Raw genomic sequence first — 23,479 nt, forward strand, 5'->3', positions numbered from 1 at the left:
AAAAATCAATTCCCTTTTTTGATTGGCACTGTGAGGATTGCACATAAATTCAGAAAGAATGGGAAATCTCAAAAGAGGGGCAAACGATGGCATCATCCCTGCCAATCCAAAAGTCCTGAGACACCGACTGAGCCCTAAGCAGGGGCTTAACATTTACCTGACACTGGCAGGAACATTCAGTATGGTGCTTGGGAATAATTTTAATGTTCACTCACATAGCAGAAATTTCATAATGACAGACCTATTTAAGCTTTGGATAAGAGCCCGATTCCCACTACACCAAGGCTTAAGGGATGTGGAATGGGGGTATCAAATACTCACTTCAGGCTTGCGTTATTTTCTCATAACTCTCCTCTTTTCCTCTGATGTATATGTTTGTAGAAGAATAATTGCTTAAAAACTAAACTAAAGAAAGCACCTACCTTTTCTAACTTAATAAAAGATTGCATAGGCGGTATATTTTTTATCCATTCTCACTTGACAGTGGTCCAGAATTTTTCAGCTGTTCTCATCTGATAGACATTTGGGGGGAATGAAATGCTGGTGAGAATTTTGAAGTTTATTGTTCCTTTAACCAAATAGGATACCTGCTAAAATTTTATTACAAAGAACAGAATGAATCACTGCCTTATTATATTAATGTTTATGAGCAATGTGAATGTGTGTGTAATTTATTGCATATCACTTTTAATGATGTCCTAAGGGAAGGGACTGTTCCCCTGTCTGCAAGTGAGGAAAATTGAATTGAAATGCAGTAAGGATGTGATGTAGAGATGGGCTCTTGGGACTTACCTTGCTCTGTTTTGTGTCCCGGCTTTTGTCAAGGCCCTGATCTGTTTTCGTCTCCCAAAATTGGGACGTCAAACATTTGTTTTGTTTGTTTTTTGGAGGGGGGAGGCGCCGGCAAGGCCACAGCAGGAGCCAGGGAGGGGGGGAAGGCACATGACAACTCAACCCCCCCAACCCCCCCCCCCCCCGGCCAGGCCTGTGTGCATAGGCCCAAAGCCTGTACCCTTAGGCCCAGATGCCCAGGCCTATGAGTGCAGGCTTTGGGCTGTGCCTAGCCAGGTCTTGCAGGACGTACAGTCGTATTGAGTAAGGATCGCTCCTTACTCAACACTTGATGGTAAGTCCTGCAAGGCCCGGGTGCCTAGGCCCAAAGCCTGCACCCATAGGCCCGGGAACCTTGGGTCTATGGGTGCAGGCTTTGTGCCTATGTGCTCGGGCAACGCAGGGCCCAAAGCTGATCAATCCAATATTGGTTCCCACCTGCCTTTCATTTTGAGGCAGTTTTTGTTTCATTGGGGGTCTTTCTGTTTTGTGCCATCCGAATGGACAATATGAAACAAAAACACAAATGAGACAAATATTGCACACATCTCTAATGTGAAGTTTGTAAATCTGGAAACCTGGATATACAATTCAATAGCTGTGGTCTTTTCCTTTATTTCAATTTCAATTTCCTTTATTTCAGTTTCAATTTTGCTACATAGATAATTGTTTTCTGAAAAATGTGGCTCGTTGTGGAAACAGGGATTGGTGATAAAGCATCGGTGGAGACATCTTCTTCCTGTGATGGCTCTTTCAGAGATGAATTTACCTGCCGAGGGGTAGATTTCCCTCACTTCCTGTCGTTCTTAACTGTGAGTCATTTGTAAGCTGATGTTTGGGCACTGTCTGTACTAACAAAATATGCTTAAATCTCTGGTTTTTTTAATATAAACATGCTCATAAGCATTTTATATTCTATTGTTTTAAATGTATTTATTGTATTTTGTTAAATTATCCAATTGTTTTAATTGCTTATGTGTTATCTGTTTGTATTGTATATTGGCATTGAATTTTTGCCAGACTGTGAGCCGCCCTGAGTCCCTTCAGGTGAGAAGGGAGGGATAGAAATGAGGGAAATAAATAAAAATAAATAAATATCCTGTTAGTGGCCTATACATGTGTAAGTTTGTGCCTTGGGAGGAGGGGTACTGCGGAGACTGGAATGTCCTCCCTCCTTCCACTGTGGCCAAAGCATCTACTCTGGATTTACTATACAACTACTTACACCTAACCCCCCACCTCTACCCCAGGTCATTATGTGCTTTGTGGGGTGCAGGTGGAACTGGAGATGCATCTGGCTATGTCTCTATACTCATGAGAAATTATTACAGCAGTACTGAGATCTTCACAGGATCCTGAAGGATCTGAGAATTAAATGTAATCAGTTCACATCAGGATAAAGGGACCTGTACCTAGATGTGAATTGTATGTAGCTCTTATTCCGCAGCAGTCATGCTATCAAAGATAGGGGATACCTACCAGGATGAGAACCTTTGATATTTCACATCTTTTCATTTTGCATAATTGTGCCATCTTGCAAATATGTGGCCCCATGATTGTATTTCACAATTACGCAACTCCATATATTAATGGCCTTTTTGCAGTTTAGAAATGAAAAGCATAAAATACACTGTGTAACATGATTTTTGTTCCTGAGTTATAAATGTCATTTCTAAATTGGATCTATCATAACAACATGTAAAAGTATATTAAACTGCAAAAACTTTGTTTCTGTCATCACATTGCATATTTTCATTAAAGAAAATTATGTATTTATTTATTTATTTACAGTATTTATATTCCGCCCTTCTCACCCCGAAAGGGACTCAGGGCGGATCACATTACACATATAAGGCAAACATTCAATGCCTTAACATAGAACAAAGACAGAAGACAAACGCAGGCTCCGAGCTGGCCTCGAACTCATGACCTCTCGGTCAGAGTGATTGGTCTCAGCTGGCTGCAGCTGGCTGCTCACCAGCTTGCGCCACAGCCCGGGCCAAACACTATTACAAACATAGTGCCTAGAGTTAGACTGAAAGAAATAATAGCTTTCCAAATAAGGGTAAAACTTGGACACAGCTGCTGATATTGCATTCTCTGATTCGCTTCCACCTGAGGTGCCTCATTATTGGTGCAAGTTCTGACCTCCAGCCACCTCCGGCCTGGTAGAGGATGTCCATTGTTGTTTATTCTCAGATGGTGTTACCTCTGCCACCTGCCCTACAGTGTCACACCACCTTTCCCTTCTTTGGAGAGCTGGTTAACTTAAGGGGTGGGTGTCCAGCCGGCCCTAGTTCCGCACTTTACCTGTCTCCACTTCATAATTTTATCAGCCTGGTCACTAGTATGTTCCAGTGTTTCCTTATGTGTTTGCTTTGATTTTTTAAGAACTGCACAAAGGTCTGTATGATTCAAAAGGCATTTGGTATTGGTTATTTAGAGCACACACAGAAAGGGAACAATTCACCCCCACATGCCAATTGTCACTAACTTTACAAAGATCACAACATTCTGAGAGTATACCCTTGATCATTTTAGTCGCCCTCCTCTGGACACATTCCAGCTTGTTGACATCTCCCTTCAATTGCGGTGCCCAGAATTGGACACAGTATTCCAGGTGTGTTCTGACCAAGGCAGAATAGAGGGGTAGCATAACTTCCCTGGATCTAGACATTAAACTACAGTAGAGTCTTGGTTATCCGAAATAAAGGGGCGGTCCCAATCTCGGATAACCGAACTGCTCAGATTGCCAGGAGGCCCTATTATCCCTCTGGTTAAGGGAAGTGCCCATGAGCGCTGCTGCCTAGAAACACTCATGGGCACTTCCCAAGGGGCGAGGGCTCACCGAGGGACATCTTGCTGGAGGAAAGAGTCTGGCCGAGGAAAACCCGTTGCACGCTCCTCGTCTTTCGGAGAGACAGGCCCTTGCTCCAAAGGACATTTAGTAATAATGCCAAGTTTTTAACTTTGTGTTTTTAAATACATTACAACTGTACCCTCAGTTTGCTTCTGACATGATAAATATAAATAAATACCCAACACACACCCTTCGCCCACCCTCACCTCCCTAGTCAAATAAAGGAAAAAAGAAGGACAGAAAGATATTAAAATAAGTAAATTTAATTAAATTGCCAAAGGGAAAGAATTGAGGCAAAAAGCAAACCAAAGAAGTGATGGCACTGAGAGATTTATTTATTTACAGTATTTATATTCCGCCCTTCTCACCCCGAAGGGGACTCAGGGTGGATCACATTATATACATCTAGGGCAAACGTTCAATGTCCATATACACATAGAACCGAGACAGAGACAGACGCAAAGGCAATTTAACCTTCTCCTGAGGGGATGTTTGATTCTGGCCACAGGGGGGAGCAGCTGCTTCATCATCCACTGTGACGGCACTTCCTCATTCCAACATCGTAAATTAGTTAAATTTGCCTCCCCACTTTATAAGTGGTACCTTATTTCCTACTTGATAGATGCAACTATCTTTTGGGTTGCTAGGTCAGCAACGAACAGGGGCTATTTTTTATTTTTTAATTGATGGGTGCTCACCCCGCCACAGGCTGGCCTTGAACTCATGACCTCATGGTCAGAGTGATTTATTGCAGCAGGCTGCTCACGGAGCTAGCTAGCCCAGTCTCTCTCTCTCAACTGTCAGGATGCCACAGGAAAATAGAAGAACTCGTGCTGGTATTTATAGATCAGCTTGGTTAAAAAACACATGTGTGTCTTTCTTCTTCAGATTGGCTAAGACAGCAGGGCTCATGGAGTGTACATGCGCATGGCTGCCACGTATAGCCAAAAGAAAATGAAAGCAGCCATTATCGGCCACCACATGTTATGTTTCTGCAGAAAAAATTAGAGCCACACCGTCCATTTCATCTCGAGCAATTTGGCGCCCAAAAATGCTGGATCATACAGAGCCCATTTGAAAAATGGATCAGTGCACACCCCTAGTTCCTGCACAGCATGTCAATTATGTTTTGCAATGCAAATTGTGTTTAACATACATCAATATGTACCTAGTTACCTTTGAATGGTGTGCTTTAGACTGAGATATTACCTTTTTTATGTGGGCATACCAGCAGAAATAGTTTTGCCTTTATGCAGATAAAAAAAATGGGTTCATGAATTCCAGGGTGGCTAGATGGATCACATGATGGCTTTCCACCACTGGGCTCTCATAACAGTGCATCTCCTTAAAAAGAGGAGACAGAAACAGCAGAGAATCCTCTTGGAAATGAAGCATTCCGTGCCAGGGAATGATCCCTCTAGGCCACTAATGGATCATTCACACATCGGAGCATGATGTTAAGATGCTCCTGAAGTGCCATGTGATGTGAACTTTAGCAATTACTGACTGCATTAATTTCCTTTGTCAGGCTCCCGGGACCTTCCCAACAGCCTATTAGCAGGTTGATGATAGAAAGACTTGCTGTAAGTTTCAAGTGCAGTAATAAGCTTGCATATACCCAGCTGAAGCAGGGAAGAGCCAATTATAATTAATACACAATTATGGACCTCGATTATTACTGCAGAAGGAATGCCAGTGGGAGAATGGCATGTAAGGTAGGTCATGAACTCATCTTGACATTCTTCTGCAAATTTCTCTCTGATTTAAGAATAACATTCCACATGCCAGGTTGGGATATCCTTCTGCATATATATCAGGCATGACCTTGTAGTCATTTAGGTTTGCAAGGGAATAAGTAGATTCACAAAAGAACTGCAAGACACATCTCAGTTAATGTAGACAAATCAAGTCAATCAACTTGAGTTTTTAAAAAAGTGATATAAAATTGCTTCTTTTTGTTCATTTATTCACTCATAAACTTTACGTTATATAGCCATGAACAGAATTTAAATGAATTCTTACAAATATCAGATATAACTTTAAAACCATTTTACAGATCTTTGTAAAACCCACTGAAAAGTATAAAATTAAATTTTATATGGGTTGTTGTATGTTTTTTGGCCTATGTGGCCATGTTCCAGAAGTGAGAGTGGGTGACTGGGGGCTCCGCCATACTAGTAAATTGTGAAGACTCATAATGGGGAGCTTCCATTGCTCAATGGGATATCTATCTCTATATAATAAAAGTCAGTGTATGTTTGTATGTTTGTATGTATCTGGGAGCTTTCTGATTGGCTCCCACTTCCACAGGCCACTGCAACCCACACGAATGACAGATGGGACTTGCAGTACCTTCACTCACTCCCTGATACCTCTGTGACCCCCCAATGATGAATCAGGATCAAACTTGGAACACAGACCTCCCCCCCCCCCCCATGGTGCACTTCACATCCTGGTGCACTTTGGTGGAGGATGGACCATGGATGATGGGATATACAGTACTTTCACCTGCTTCGGATCTGACTTCAAATGGCCATTATGACCCCATGAAGGACGGCCCTGGACCAAATTTGGCACACAGATTCCCCATGACCCTCTTTACATCCTGGTGTGGTTTCCGGGAGAACGGAACCTGCAGTACCTTCACCCAATTCAGCTCCAACTTCCACAGACCACTGTGACCACCATGAATGATGGACCTGGATGAAACTTGGCACACAGAGTATCCATGACCAACAGAATGTACTGGAGACATTTAGGGGAAATTGACCTTGATTTATGGGAGTTATAGTTTGCATGCATCCAGAAAAACTCTGACCCCCTACCAACAATGGAACAGGACCAAACTTGGAAATGCATAACACAAGATCAAAATGATTCAGTTTAGATGCCAATGACTGATAAAATTTGCACAAAGATAAAATAAATATATCACTATGATACAAAAAGTGTCAAAACAGAAAAGAACTAGGGAGATGGCTGCCACTTCATTATTTGGGAGGTTGGTAACATTTTAATTATTTATTTGCTTAATTTATATCCTATCTTTCCCCTAGAATGAAGCCCAAGCCAGCTAATAATGTGTCAACACAAAATACAGTAGAGTCTCACTTATCCAATGTGCCGTCCGCCGGACAATAAAAAACTATAAAACTGAAACGTGCTGTCCTTTATCCGGGCGAACTGCAAATCCCTATAAGCTGTCCTATAGATATTGAACGACTGAGTCTGGATAACTTCAAAAAAGGATGTTTATTCATACAAGGTTGTAAACCTGGCACAGATCTTAAAGTTGCAGAAAATGAAACAAATTTCTATAGGTTTTAGGTACAGAATTATCCCTGGTTCCAGAAAGCAAAGGTGATTATAAAACCACTATACCCTAATCACGCTGCCTATATTAGAAGGAGAAACTCTTTCCTTCCCTATCTTTACAGCAAAGATTAGTTCTAGAAGCGGCAGAATAGCCCTGCTCCTCTAACTAGATTTCCTATTCCAGATCAATATAATTCAATACTTATCTAATTTGGATAGGCTTAGATTGGCCTGGTTTTGAGGATGATTTGTCCCAGTTAGCTTTGCACAGCTGCAGCACGTTGGAAGACTATAGCCAAAATGAGGCTCCAAAATGGAGACTAGACCCTGGTAAAAAGGGCGGTCCTAAGATGTTGTACTCTTTGACCAATCATTGCAAAGAAAACTGCAGCCAGCTCTTGCAGACTTCAAGCCACCTTTCCTGGGCTTTGCAGCCAAAGGCTGAAACAAAATGCAAAGGAGGGAAAACAAACGACCAATAAGTAAGGCAAACCATCGTCCTGGGGGACGGAACACTCCCCGCTAAATTCCCAGGATGTGGGAATTTACCAATCAAAAACATACAAACACCTTTGTATACACAACAATACAAACACTAGAACTTTAAACATCTCCAATAAGCAACACGAGGTCACTAATTGGTCTGTCCAGGACAGACATTTTGTCCTTACTATGAGTCTTTACTTGAACTTTTCTAACCTTACCGTCAGGGCAAGGAAAGGTCTTTAGTGTAATGCCCATAGGCCAGGCATAGCGGGGCAAGTCTTTGTCCTTTAGCAACACAAGGTTTCCCACCTTGACATTGTCCTTTGGGGTTTGCTAGAGTCTTCTGGTTTGAAGCTGGCTTAAGTATTCGGCCTTCCACCTCTTCCAGAAGTGGTTGGCTAAGGTCTGCACATGCAAAATTGGTGCCACAGTCCGACCAAATTGACTTAATTGGCCCTCTGAGGGCTATGAACCTTTTCAATGCGTTTATGAATGATGAAGTGTCCATTCCCTCTGCAACCTCTATATAGACAGCTCGTACTGACAAACAAGTAAACAAAACCGCACATCTTTTGTTATTTACAACACCACCCCTGGTTTTCCTAGTGACAACCTCCCAAGGACCAAACACATCGATTCCCACATGGGAAAAGGGTGGGTCTGTCAAAGTCCTATCCTGAGGTAGTTCTGCCATCAACTGACTTTGACAGTTTCGTCTGAGTCGCCGACATTTGACACATTTGAAAATACAACTGTTGACCAACCTTTTGGCATTAACTACCCACAGACCTTCATTTCTAAGGGCTGCCTCAGTCAGAGTTCTACCCTGATGATGGATTTTCTCATGGTAGTGACGAACCAACAACAAAGCAATATGGCTATTGGGGGGTACAATGATGGGGTTCTTTGTACACACTTTGAGTTTAGCCTTAGCTAACCTCCCTCCCACTCTTAAAATGCCCTCCTTGTCTAGAAATGGGTTTAACTCACGCAAGAAACTCCGGCTGGGGGTGTCAAGCCCTTGTTCTAACCTGGCTATTTCTAGACTAAACTCATGCCTCTGAACTGACCTGAATATGACGCTCTTAGCCTTTATCATATCCTGGACCTGTAAAGGCTCACTATCTTTGCAAGCCAAACGATGTATAAGCCTAGCTACTGCTCTAAGAAGACTGTGCCACTCCGAAAAACGTTCAAAACGGTGTGGTTCCAGGCAAGATCTTTGGCCCATCTTGATTTCTGTGGTCATCTTGCAAACTTTCACCTCTGCACTTCGTGAGACTTGAGCATTCATAATGTCCGAAAACCTTTGCTCATCTTTCGAGAGCGCTGTGGCTTCGTCTCTCTTAGAGACTTTGAAGATGGAGGAATACTCTGGAGTTATTGCTTGGCAGTAGACTGAGATGTGACTTAGGCAACTGCGCACAAGTGTAGGACGTCCACCTTTAAGCACCTGTGCTTGCTTGGAGTCCAACGACGATGGTGGGTGCATCTTGTTTATGCACACTGGGCCTGTAACTGTCCAGCCTAGTGGTAGCAGCTGAGCAATGGGCGCCCCTGGAGGTCCCTTAACTTGGTCGTTCACATAGAACAAGTTCGGACAGTCCGCACCAAGCAGAAGGGCAATGTCCACATCTGGACGGAAAGCAGGTATGGCATTCTTTAATCGTCGCAAATGTGGATGAGCCTCCACAACTTCTCTAGTTACAATTTGTTTTTTGTTCCGAGGGATGGAGGAACACTCAATCAGGTCTGGTAACTCGAACAGTCTCTTCTGGTCACAAGAGGAGACAACAAAGCCGGATGCTATGCGACCCTGCAACTTCTTTTTTCCTGCACACGTAGTCATGGTGTAATCGACCATCTTGGTTTTAAGGTCAAACATGCGGAAGAACTCTGGAGTAGCCAGGGAGGCGTCGCTCTGTGAATCCAGGGCCACATAGAGTCTCTTTCTAAGCCAAGGGCTCTTGGCTGGATATACATCCGCTAGGCAGATAGGATGACAAACTCTGTACTGGTGCGAGTCAGAGCATAGTTCTGTGCAGGCGACTGCTGAAACCTCCACCTGCATCTCTGGTACGGCTGGCTTGTCGGTGTCTTCGACTGCTGACTTTTCTTTTGGTGAAGCGTTCTCTTTGGGGTGGGAGATGATATTGGAGTTGTGCATTGCGGTGCAATGCTTGAGGCTGTTGCATTTCTCACACTTGATGTTTTCTTTGCAGTTGGATGCAAAGTGTGGAGTTGCTCCACAGCATCTAAAGCAGATTCCCTGCTTTTGAACTAGCTGTTGCCTTTCTTTGTATGACTTTCTACTAAACTCCCTGCAGTTGGCCAAGCTGTGAGGCTTTTGGTGGATAGGGCAAAGCAACTCTTTTACCTCCGACCTGGGTTCATCAGTCTTGTGTTGAGTTTCGACTGCCTTTACGCTGACAGGTCTATTGGCCTCTCTAGGTGGTTTCTTGTCCACTTCAGATGCCTTCCCTGGATGGGTCCCTTGGTATAAGGTGGGAAGGCCCGTCTGCGGATCATTCCTTTCTCTGGCTGCCCTGGTGATGAACTGGACCAAATGAGAAAATGGAGGGTATGCCTGGGAGTGGGCCTCCTTGTAGTTGAAGACCTCCTGTCCCCAGCGTTCTTGCAAAGTGAAGGGCAGCTTGGTCAAGATCTGCCTCTGGGACAGGTGCTGATCGAGGCACTTCAAACCGGGCAGTTCTGGATTCTCCTTGGCCGACTCTAATTCCGTAAGGAGATCGCTGAGGTCCCACAAGAGTTTGAAGTCTTTGAGTTTCAAAGCTGGGAACCTTTGGAGCTTGTCCATAAGAGATGCTTCAATCTCTGTGCTGGCCCCATACCTCTGCTGCAACCTGGCCCAGGCCTTTTCCAGGGCTTTGTCGGGATCGGCTACGTGGGCTGCGTAGATCTTCTTAACTTGTGAGGATGAGGCTGGGCCCAACCATGCAGCCAGAAGAGTCAGTTCTTCCTCAGGCAATAACTTTAAGTCTCTGATTGCTCTCTGGAAGGTGGCCTTCCAGAGAAGAAATTCCTCAGGCTTGTCCGAAAACTTTTCGACACCCTTGTCCTTAAGATCTCTTCTGGGGCTTCTGATGATGGAGACAAGCTGGGACTCTGGCGTCGAAGGGAACAATTGAGGAGTTTGCTGTTGTGGAGTGGACTCCCACCGTGCACCTTGCGTCAACCTTTGGCCTCTTGGAGGGATGACATCGACCACTGACGAATCGGTGGCTCCCTGTGCAGCTGTCTGTAAGGGCCAACTAGCACTTGGCCTTGAGGCCCTGATTGACTGACCTAGGGATTTAGCAGGAGGCACAGGTAGCTCGGGCAAGGGTGAGCTCCCCGCTATGACGCTCTGCTCTGCAGGAAACTCAAAAGTGACTTTGGGGCCCTGCTCTGGGTAAGGAGAGAAGTCTTCCTGTTCCTCATCCGAAAACTGGCTGTTTAAGCTATTAAGATGCACAAGCACCTTGGAAGAAGGGTCCTGCTTCGGCAACTGACTTACATTTTCTTCTGTGAGTGGCTCAATTAGGGCCTTGGCCAAAGTCTCAGCCCTTACCTTTTTGGCAGTAGCATCCATCCTTATTCTAAGCATTTCTATTTCACCTTGCCTTTGGGCCTGTTCCATTTGCATTTCGCTTTGTCTACGGGCCTGTTCTATTTGCATTTCGCTTTGTCTACGGGCCTGTTCTATTTGCAGTCGTTGCTCTTCTTCTTTAAAGGGAAGGGTGAGATCAGCTGCCTTAGCATCAGCCTCCGCCCCCGCTACCTTGCTCTTTAGCTTCAGACGTGCAGCCTCCTTAATGTGCAAGGCAGCTAGGGAAGAGATGGCACTCCCAGCAGCAGAAGACTTGCTAGAGTGGCTATGTTTAGATGATGCACACTCCCTTAGCTTAGATACCTGGCTAGAGCGGTTGGACTTAAGACTAAGTGCCACAGCAGGTGATTTTAAAAGATTGGTCTCATGGCTGCATAAGGAAGCTAGGATTGCCCTCACCCTATTTTCTTTCTCATTAGTGTCAGCTAAAACACTCACTATTTCTAACTCTGAATCCTTGGCGTTAATGCGCTCGAGGACCTGGACTATCTTAGACACCAACCCCTCCAGAGACCGAAGGTCTCTTCAAGGTCTGTCTGTAATATGGATGGCACCCTTGTAATACCCAAGCTCTCAATTCTGACCATCAATGTTACAATTCGCTCCCATGCCGAACCTAACCTCACATGGAGGAGCTCCTTTTCGTCTATTAGATGGGCTAGCATTTTGGCTGAAGGGTGCTTTATCCTTTGGGGCCTTTCATTCCTACTTTCAGCCTCAGAAGGAGGTATACCATCTGTATCGTCTTGAAATTGCATAGACATTATGTATTCTTAATAGCAAGTAAATTTACAACAAAGGCAAATGCAATATACCTGCAAGTAAATTTACAATAAAGGCAAATTCAATATATAATACAATTCACAGCACTTAACCATAGCAATATATATCACTAAGTAACTATACTTTACAAAGATTGTGACCTTTGGCGCCAGACTTTGGTGGGCAAGCTGCAAAATGCCAACTGACAGCAACTTGCCACTTGATACCTCCCTTGCCCGAGTGACGTAAACTGCCAAAATGGCGACTTCGCCAAATTTTCAAGCACCTCGTGCTCTGCGGCTCGAGGCCTGCCGCCGAAGGAGCACCGAGGCTGGCTTTGGAAAGGAGGAGAGAAAAGACGCCTCCTCCCCGCTGTGAAGGGAGGTCACCACCGCAGGACGATGAAGCAGGTCACCACCGCAGGACGATGAGGCAGGTCACCACCGCAGGACGATGAGGCAGGTCACCACCGCCAGGCAATGAGGCAGGTCACCACCGCAGGACGATGAGGCAGGTCACCACCGCAGGACGATGAGGTAGGTCGAAGCCGGCCGAGTGCTCCGGCCGAACTCGCAGCAGCGTTGCCAGGCCTGTCCAGGTTCTAGCCTGGTTCTGGTGGGCTTCACGCCTCAGAGCCAGCCAAAGAACTGTCGCTGGTGCTCCGCGGCTCGAGGTCTACCGCCGAGGGAGCCCTGGACGTTGCTGGGAACTGCACAGCCTGTGCAAACCCAGAAAGCCACTGGGCCACGTGCGCACACGCGAGCCAAATAGCAAGGAAATAGAGCCCCACTATTTGACTCCTTCAGGTCTGAGAGCGGGCTCCACTGCCTCAGACGCTGGTAGAGTCTTTAGGTATGCAGACTGAGCTCAGGCGGAAAAGCCGCGGCCTAAACTAAACTTCCTAAACTATAAAAAACTATAAGCCGTGCAAGCTAGCTCAAGCGGAAAAACCGCTGATCTACCTCAAAACTGTGCCGTCCGCCGGACAATAAAAAACTATAAAACTGAAACGTGCTGTCCTTTATCCGGGCGAACTGCAAATCCCTATAAGCTGTCCTATAGATATTGAACGACTGAGTCTGGATAACTTCAAAAAAGGATGTTTATTCATACAAGGTTGTAAACCTGGCACAGATCTTAAAGTTGCAGAAAATGAAACAAATTTCTATAGGTTTTAGGTACAGAATTATCCCTGGTTCCAGAAAGCAAAGGTGATTATAAAACCACTATACCCTAATCACGCTGCCTATATTAGAAGGAGAAACTCTTTCCTTCCCTATCTTTACAGCAAAGATTAGTTCTAGAAGCGGCAGAATAGCCCTGCTCCTCTAACTAGATTTCCTATTCCAGATCAATATAATTCAATACTTATCTAATTTGGATAGGCTTAGATTGGCCTGGTTTTGAGGATGATTTGTCCCAGTTAGCTTTGCACAGCTGCAGCACGTTGGAAGACTATAGCCAAAATGAGGCTCCAAAATGGAGACTAGACCCTGGTAAAAAGGGCGGTCCTAAGATGTTGTACTCTTTGACCAATCATTGCAAAGAAAACTGCAGCCAGCTCTTGCAGACTTCAAGCCACCTTTCCTGGGCTTTGCAGCCAAAGGCTGAAACAAAATGCAAAGGAGGGAAAACAAACGACCAATAAGTAAGGCAAACCATCGTCCTGGGGGACGGAACATCCAACACTCGCTTATCCAACGTTCTGGATTATCCAATGCATTTTTATAGTCAATGTTTTCAATATATCGTGATATTTTGGTGCTAAATTCATAAATACAGTAATTACTACATAGCATTACTGCATATTGAACTACTTTTTCTGCCAAATTTGTTGTCTAACATGATGTTTTGGTGCTTCATTTGTAAAATCATAACCTAATTTGATGTTTAATAGGCTTTTCCTTAATGCCTCCTTATTATCCAACATATTCGCTTATCCAACATTCTGCTGGCCCGTTTATGTTGGATAAGTGAGACTCTACTGTATAGCTAAAATAATTATACAAAAAAATTAAAAAACACATCCAACTAAAACCATATTTGAAGTATAATAAAGATAACATAGTCTACACTTTATTAAATGATTCCCCAGTCACCATAAATTAAATGCTGAATGTTTGTTTAGACAGAGAGCTTTTTGCATATATCAGCTGTCTTTTTCCCTGGTAATGTTGAGGAAATTAGTAATTTGCAGCAGGGGAAACACCCTCCAACTGTCCCTATTTGGCAGGGACAGTCCAATGAGTTCTCAGTCACTGCACTTTTTCATCTGGTTTTAAAATGTCCCAGTTGCCCTCTTGAACTCCCACTTTCCCCTTTGGTCTCATCTTACTTTAATTGCTGAGTTCAATATGCAAAAGTAGTTTGCTCTCAATTAACTTGGAGGAGGGTGGAGAGGTAAAGAAGAGGTGAAATCTTCTTTACCTTTTCCCAATAAATTCAGTAAATAGTTGTATCCTCTCCTGGCTTGTGCTCTTCCTTGTCAATAACTTTAACCATTTTGACCATACTCTTATTCTGTCCCAATTTTCATCTGTAAAATATTGGAGGATATGCAGAGGTGGGAAAACATACAGAGCCTACAAGAACATTTCTGAGGCCATCAAGGATCATTCACCTGAGGGGAAACAACCTCAAAATGTCCCCCTCCCCTTCACGCAAATACTAGGAAATGTTGCTACATTTTAGGTCCAGGAGAAGTCTTTATTGAAACCTCTTGATTGATTTGGCTGGGAGAGCCACTTCTAAAGCAAGAGAAAAGGCATCTTTTAAATAACATGAATCTGCGGTTAAGCAGTCTTGTGTCGCTTGATCTCATTCCACGATTTCATGACCTAAAGTTCACTTTCATTTCTTGTTTTGCTTCTTAATATCTGGGTTTGAGGATTCCACAACATTTTCAGAAACTAGTGCCGTCTTTCAATGGTTCCTCTTCTACAGACTCATTCTTGATGCACCTCGTGCCCTGCTTTTCCTCACATGGGGACATTTTGCAATACAAGTAACAAAAACAAAACAAATCTGAGATAACATTGGCTAACACCCATTTTGTTGCCTCAAATGTTAGACCTGTTTCTGGGAACATTTGACCTACAGATTCCAAAAATGGCACCAGTTTTCCCCTATCGGCGCTAGTTTTTGAGATACAGAACATATGCCATTTACCAATCTTTACCTGCTCACCCATAGAAAATGATTATAATCATATCTAAGAAACTAGAGCTGATGCAGTCTATTCAATAAAAATTTCTGAATCAATGCTCCAAATAACCCCAGGACCAGGCCTAAAAACCAAGACACCAAGAAATTTGGGTTTTTAGGTTTTTTCATGTTTCATTTTATAACACGGGAATGACTGGTGAATTCCTGCAACATGGAGCAGACAAAGACAGAGTACCTGAATAGCGCCAGCTGGCTGAGAGCATTGGCTCCAAATACAGAAAGGAAGTTGCTAGGCTTGACTTTCCTGGCTGGAGTAAAAGATACAAAGCAGCAACCATCTGCAAGAAGAGGTGATATGGGAGCATCACTTTTAAAAACTATGCCAAGTGACCTGCCCCATATAAGCCAAAAGAAAAAAAGAAAAGAAAATCTGGGGATCCTGTGGAAAAAAATCTAGCTAAGAAGATCTCAAACACACTTCCTCTAGATTTATTTCTTTGACTGTTTCTTGAAATACACTATGATTTTAACAAGCTCTAAAACACCTGCCAAGGTATATTTTCATAAATGCCTTATCATGGTGTTTGGCCTCTCCCAAAGAGCTAGTTGATAAAAAAAAGCATAATGTTATGATTTCCATATGCCCCTTTAGGGTACACCTCTGTTATCAAATAAATGCAGTTAATTTCATGGCTCTGTGCTATGGAGTCAAAAAAGTTGTAGTTCTACAAGATCTTTAGCCTTCCTCACCAAAGAGTGTGGGTGCCTCACAAAAAAACTGCAAATCCCAAGATTCCATAGCACTGAGCAACGGTAGTTAAAGTGGCATCAAATTGCATTCATTCTACAGTGTAGATGCAGGATTACAAATGCAAAATGTGCACATATTAGGTTTATTTTCAGAGCCTAGATTCAACTTGTGTACATTCCTCACCAATGAATAACTAGCCAGTTCTTCAATGTAATTATGATCAGAGCAAGGATATTTGTGGCCATCCACATGTTGAAACTTATCCTATCATCTTTCATTAGTGACTCTGCTGGCTAAACTTTATCAGAACTGTAGCTGGAAAACAACATGTTGACATGCCCAGGCTAAGATATCTGAATACCCTAGTCTGAGTCCCAGTATCTCAGGCCTGCACAACCTTTGGCCCTCCTGCTGTTTTGGGCTCTGACTCCTAGAAGCCCTCTCTGCTCTGGACTGTGGTGGAGGCTCCTTCTTTGGAGGCTTTTAAGCAGAGGCTGGATGGCCATCTAGCGGGGATACTTTGAATGTGATTTTTCTGCTTTTTGTCAGGGGGTTGGACTGGATGGCCCATGAGGTCTCTTCCAACTCTGATGCTATGATCTAGCTGTCGGAGCCTTCCAGCAGGGCTGTCCAGACAACGTTTCTGGAAGCCACTAATTAATTTTCCACAAACCAGGAAAACCCTGGTTTGTGGTGAATTAATATGATAGTGGAAAGCTCAGGATAAACCCACTACTTGTGCTGTCTGGACTGTTAGTGTTTTTGTGATATGGAGTGAAATGTTTAATCTATTGTTGCTGTGAAAGTGTATGTATTTCATTCTGGCAAGCATTCCAGCAGTCAAGAGGTTAATTGCAGTGAGCCCTGATTGATTGCTGGAAGGGCAAATGAACAGAGACTTCCGTTTGTGCTACGTGACAGGAAGATACATCACAGGCTGTGGAATGCAGAGGTGCTTTAGTGTACAGAGAACGGACTCTGAGAAAGACAGACATGCTCCATGTTTGATCTTGCAGACGCAACATGTGTCCTGACAGCTTTGGAATTTAGCACTGTAAATAATGTAAATAAAGCTTCAGTGTCACTGGGATTCAGCAGTTAAAACAACAAAGTTGTCGTGCTTTGTGGGTGCCACTTTCGCTGTTTGCAGAGTGATCTGATGGATGGGCAGAGGTGAGATCTGGCTCATCAATCAGTCAGGGTTACCAGTTCCTCTGACATGGACTGCCCGAAATTAGCCCGGAAAACCACAAGGGCAACAATCCCCTCCCCAAATCCCTTTAAAAAGTATCAAAAAGTAAAATAGCATACCCAGCTGGCATTTCCCTTCTGCTGACCCTCTCATGGTGCTTAGGAGTGACGTGCCAGGAGAAGGCAGGGGGGGGGGAGGAAGAAAATCACTTTTGCCCCCCCCCCCGGCACATTGTTCCTAAGTGCCAGGAGAGGGTCCGCAGAAGGGAAATGCAGGACGGGTAAGTTATTTTACTTTTTTGATGCTTGTTAACGGGGGTTTGGGGAGGGGGTTATGGTGTCTGGGTGTTCTCCTGGAACATCTGGACACCCAGCCGCAAATGCGTGGGCTTTTGAAACCTGGGTCGAAGCGGACTTTTTCCACTGTGTGAAAGTGCCCTAAGAGTCCTTTCTGACATACAGCTTCACCACACTTTGTGAGGCCCAGGACCTGTCTGGCTGAGCAGTTTAAAGTTTAAAGTCCCCTCTCTAAACCACAAGTCCCAGAATTCTGCAGAAGGCAGAAACTGGATTTAAAGTGGATCCATACTAAGCAAAATGCATTAAGCCTCCCATCACTTTTCTGAAACCTGTTTCCAGAAGCTTATCAGATTGATTCAGACAGATCCAGGTGATGTCGTGATTGAACCAGGACTCTTCTGAAGTGAACCAATTAGGGAATCATCACATGTGTTCAAATTCATATCAGCCTTTCAAGCTACGGTTATAGGATGTATTTACTTCCAAGTTTCTACTTTGCAAGGTTGGATCCCTTGCTGGAAAGTCAGTATTCCCCATTATGCATTGTGTCTGGATTATGTTGAAATGCAAAGATAAATCAAAAGATGCTTCCTGGCATACAACCACAGGTCAATATACTTCAAAATTATTTCATTGCTGTTGAAATGATTATAAGCAGCCTGTTCTATTTTACATCTAACATCTTAGCAGGGTAAATTCACATCTGAATGGATTGTACAATTGCCAGAAGATTGCATACTATATTTCTGCGTACGTAAAAATATCAATGCTTTAATCATTTTCCAGTTTTTGTTGCTGATTCCAAGCCAACATCTCTGATTCCCTGAAGCTTGAAATGAATTACTACTCTTGGTCATTATGAACTGGCAACTTGGCTCTGGTAGGGCTGGGAATTGAGTCAACTGTTTTTCTTTTCAGTAATATTAATGGAAAGTGGAATAAGTAAATGGACTCCTTTGTGAACTGGTTTCAGCTTTCAGCCTTCACTTCAGTATCTATTTCTCATGTTTTCAGCATACTCTGATTTAAATAGAATGTGCCCTATCAGTCTTACAATATCTTAATATTTCAAATGGCAATTCAGTTTCTGGTTTTGTCATGTGTGGTATTCTTTTTCAATATTTTCATTGTGGGAAAGACAAAGAGTGGCATGTGTTTGCATTGCAAATATACTAACTGAATGTCTTGCTTGTAAAATTAGCACCATCAAGAATGAAGGTACATAATTACTGTATAGTAAAGGTAAAGGTTTCCCCTGACATTAAGTCCCGTCATGTCCGACTCTGGGGGTTGATGCTCATCTCCATTTCTAAGCCAAAGAGCCGGCGTTGTCCGTAGACACCTGCGAGGTCATGTGTCCGGCATGACTGCATGGCACGCCCTTACCTTCCCGCCGGAGCGGTACCTATTGATCTACTCACATTGGCATGTTTTCGAACTGCTAGGTTGGCAGAAGCTGGAGCTAACAGCGGGCGCTCATGCCGCTCCCCAGGTTTGAACCTGCGACCTTTCGGTCTGCAAGTTCAGCAGCTCAGTGCTTTAACACACTGCGCCACTGGGGGGTCCAAAATTAATGTATACCAATCTGAAAATTATCATCTGTTTTTGGTAGCTGGGGCACATCTCTACTGACCATATAATCCTGTTTGAACCTAGCTTCAGATGGTGGTGGATACAAAACGCATGTCAATAAAGAACACTACAGTGTGAATCAAAGCTGGTAAAGAACAGTAAGCAAAGTTGGGGGAAGCTCCAAGTTAATCTCCTTAGTGTGTTTCAGGGAGCCCAAAATCTAAACCACATTGCACAGTGAAGTCAGATTCACACAAGGCAAAATGCTTTACAGAAATGTACCTGCAATGGAGCAGTTTGTAATATAAGAATGAGAGGGTAGGGAGTTGTGGAAAAACACATCAAGGCATATCTGGATAACTGGCCCCCTGAAATGGGTAATTGATTACTTCTTCTCCTAATGTCACTTGTACCTCCCTTAGGCTTCCAGAGTGCTGGTGCACAACTTAACCAGCAATGGAGGAGAAATAATGCAGATTCTGGAACTGGTTTGAAGCCATGCTTAATGTATTCATCTCAGATCTGATCCAAACAGATTTATCCACACAGCATAACCAACGTTTGCCAAGCCAGTTCCAAACTGATCGCAGTGGTCAGTGTAGATGTGCCCTAAATGGGATTAGATCTGGTTCACACTTGAATGGGACATCAAATTTTTTTTTGCATTGTTTTAACTGTTACTTGCTGTAAGCTGCCCTAAGTCCCTCCCGAGAACAGGCGGGATACAAATAAAACTACCAGTCTTTGCAGTATCAGTCAGCTCTGTTTGAATCTAAATATTATAAATTTGACATTGATTTTGGTTACTGCCTTCTTCTAAGCCCAGTGTTCTCAAGCTTTTTCAATCACTGAGCCCTTTTTGAAGCAAACATTTCTCACAGAGCTCTAAGAAATGTTTATATATAATATTATATTATATTATATCATATCATATCAGGCATGGGCAAACTTTTTGATGCATTGAGTCTTAAAATTTGATGGACGGGCCGGGCCAGTGGCAGATGGCTGGAGAATGTATGAACTAATTGAAAAAAACATGAACAAATTCCTATGCACACTGAACATATCCCAACGGGAGGAGAAGGAGGCAATTTATCAACACATGATTGGTTGATAAAGACTTAAAATAGTGTATAACTACTAAAATAATGTATAAATATTAAAATAAATATAGCGTCCCTACTTCACGGATTTTCACTAATTGCGGGTGGTCCTGGAACCTAACCCCAGAGATAACTGAAGGAACAATGTATTTCCAAGCCTCTTGCCAAGGCCAAGCCCTTTAGCTACATGGCTACAACAAAGAGAAAATGAATAGCTTTGTAGAGATATAAGGATACATCTACAAGGCTTTACCTAGTTTCAACTGGTTCTGGATAGACATCGTGACCTTAGAGTTCAATAGCATAATCTTTGGATGAAATATCTTCATTGACATGGAAAAATTAATGCTTTTTGTTATTAAGATTAAATGCAAATTATGGTGAGCCACAAGTATAGTGAGAGAGGCACACACAGTGCTAGTATCCATTTTTATATTACGTAAGTAGGAAATCAAGTATTTTACATATAACCAATTAGGAATTTTATATGCTAATGAAGAAAAAACTTGATATTATAAATCTTGTAATTTTCAGCTCCTTTTTTTTTGAGAATTGCCTCTCAGTTTGGCTCATTTCTTCAGATTGTCTAATAGAAGCTATTGAGTGACTTCTGCCCTCAGTGTAATTTTTGGTCGGCATTGCACATTTAAGATGTGTATTCTAGAAGGAACTAAATTCTGGAAAAGCAAATTTCAACAAAATATTGTTTATTTATTGGGTTGCTATGCGTTTTACGGGCTGTATGGCCATGTTCCATAAGCATTTTCTCCTGACGTTTCACCCATATCTATGGCAAGCATCCTCAGAGGTTGTGAGGTATATAGGAAACCATTTATTTATTATTTATTATTATATATCTTAAGCATAGGTGTTATAGGAGAAATGTCTCAGTGAATTAGTTTGTCATGATACTTTGTCATGATACTTTTTACAGAAGAGGGAGGGCATATATTTGACTTTCTCCCTCATTTCCTGGCTGGTTGGCAATGTGTTTGTTGGCCTAGTACTACGCCTTTTACCCTTACACATAGAATGGAACATCAGAGATCTCTGTGTTGTTCAAGGCTTTCATGGTCGGAATCACTGGGTTGTTGTTCATTTTCCGGGTTGTATGGCCATGTTTCAGAAGTATTCTCTCCTGATATGTTTCCCACATCTATGGCAGGCATATATACCTCACAACTTCTGAGGATGCCCAACATAGATGTGGGTGAAACACCAGGAGAGAATGCTTCTGGAACATAGCCATACAGCCCAGAAAATGCACAACAATCAGAGATCTCTCTTGTCATAGTTTACCAATAAGGCACAACAAAGGCACTTCACAGAGATGTATTGATCCCAAATTATTACAGGCTCAAAAGTCCAGTCTTCCTACCTGTCATGATGATAAAGGCTTCCAAGTTCCCTACAGGGTCAGCAGTCATTCATTTGCTAAGATCGTTCACCCAAACAAGGGCAAGCCATGGCAGTATCAGCTTCCCAATGTTCTCCTAGCTCATTATAGTCAAGTCCATTGGAGAAGATGACTAATGCTGTGGAAAACCCTTCAACACAACTGAAAGAGCAGGATAGGAGCTCTAGCTGTTTTCCAAGGTTGGCTAGATCCACTGTCTTCTTGAATCTTTGTTATGATACATAGGCTACTTCTGGTAAAAAGAAAGGTTTTCCCAGCTCTTTAGAACTGCTCTAGAAAATGAAGGAACTAGGCAAGCTGGGGCTTAGGAGATTGGAAGGTCAGCCCTACTGAAGAGATTTCTTTCTTTCTTTCTTTTTAGGGAAATGGATTGCTGGTTTCATCCCTGTTCCCTTCTGTGACAATCTTTCAAAGCCAAGATGAATTAAACCCCATCTTTACAACTCTGATCACTCCTCTCTTTCCCTGCCTCAGCTTTTAAATCTATGTTGCCCCATTCAGCTGCTGAGTCTTCAGCATCTTCATGTTGTCAGGAGACCCAGTGGTTGCAAATCTGTCAGCATTCTTCTCATCACTAGTCAGCATATTAGTTGGCAGCTTCCTCAGTTTGGCAGAGGACAAGGATAGAAATTCGACAATTCCCCACTGAGGTTTAGTTTGGGGAGAAAGTACAATTTTCTGTTGCACTATAGCAGCAGCACATTTTAACCAGTCCCCAGAACAAGATTAAGAGAAAAATAGCCCCGGGCTGACATTCAAAGTTGTTTGTTCTGTCTCCAAAACATATATAAGTGCCTTTTATCAAAACAAAGAAAGGACACATTTCAAAGATATGCAAGCTTCAACATCATCACACAGAACGCTAGCTGTGGGAAATATAGCTGATGTTCTGTGTAACAATATAAGGTACATGTCTGCTTTTCTTCCATGGTTTTAAAGCAGTAAGTCTTATTTTTTAGGCTGGTGCTAGCTAACAGCTTAAGACGAATGGCTTCAAAACCAATAATCTTGCATCTTAAGACCATTAGACAAAACATCAGTGATAAAAGGTAAAGGGTTTCCCCTGACGTTAAGTCCAGTCATGTCTGACTCTGGGGGTTGGTGCTCATCTCCATTTCTAAGCCGAAGAGCCGGTGTTGTCCGTAGACACCTCCAAGGTCATGTGGCCGGCATGACTGCATGGAGTGCCGTTAACCTCCCGCCGGAGTGGTACCTATTGATCTACTCACATTGGCATGTTTTCAAACTGCTAGGTTGGCAGAAGCTGAAGCTAACAGCAGTCGCTCATGCTGCTCCTGGGATTTGAACCTGTCTGCAAGTTCAGCAGCTCAGTGCTTTAACATAATTCAGGCAACTAAGGGTTTACACATCTTTCCAGTAAATGCCCCTCCCCTCAGTTCGGTACATACTTACATTATATAAACAGACATGCATATATTTCTTAGGAACCTGTAACAGACATTCTTGATATTTAGCTGTCTTAAAAACAACCCTTGAAAGCAGATGAAGAATTAGTCCACCATGGATATTCAGTAGACATCTGCCGGCATGACTGGAGTTTACATTACTTCGCAAAGTTACAAACAGATGCTCTGAATTACTCATTGCCAAAGTCATTGGTTGTGGCTTTGATCATTTGTTTCACTTCTAGGGCTTTGCTTTCACATACAGTGAATAATACTGTCAACTAAAACTGAGTGGAACGTGCCTGGGCCTTGACTGGAGGGAGAGATGTACTGTAAGGAGTCTACAGACAACATGACAGGCTTGGATGAAGTTGAGAAGAGCTGTCTGGTAGCAACTGACATTGAACAAAAGATGTGCCTTTGCTATAGAGAATCTGTTTCACACCATTAAACCAAATCACTGCAACCTTCCATCACAGATACAGACATCGGGTGGGTTTTTATTTTCAACTGAAGGTGCAGGAATTTTGAAAGCCATCATAAAAGTCCATTACTCTTGGGGAGCATGCTTTTACAATTTGGTAATGTACTTAAAATCTCTTTTCTTCTCTCTCTTTAAAGGTTGAACAAATGCTATAAGAACAAGGTATCAATTTGCATGAGTCAGCTTCTTCTGGAAACAATAAAGATACCTATCTTGGGCAACTTGG

General features: G+C 43.0%; 1 long non-coding RNA gene across 1 annotated transcript; it reads left to right on the plus strand.

Annotated features, from left to right (window-relative positions):
* The first annotated feature begins 1,212 nt into the window (after window positions 1-1,212).
* On the plus strand, window positions 1,213-23,474 carry LOC134299308 (uncharacterized). Its single transcript, XR_010006492.1, has 4 exons — window positions 1,213-1,643; window positions 5,220-5,406; window positions 23,015-23,261; window positions 23,391-23,474. It is a non-coding gene; the product is annotated as an uncharacterized LOC134299308 (long non-coding RNA).
* Window positions 23,475-23,479: the final 5 nt, after the last annotated feature.

Source organism: Anolis carolinensis, chromosome 5, assembly GCF_035594765.1.
Source record: "Anolis carolinensis isolate JA03-04 chromosome 5, rAnoCar3.1.pri, whole genome shotgun sequence".
In the NCBI taxonomy this organism is placed as follows: domain Eukaryota; kingdom Metazoa; phylum Chordata; class Lepidosauria; order Squamata; family Dactyloidae; genus Anolis; species Anolis carolinensis.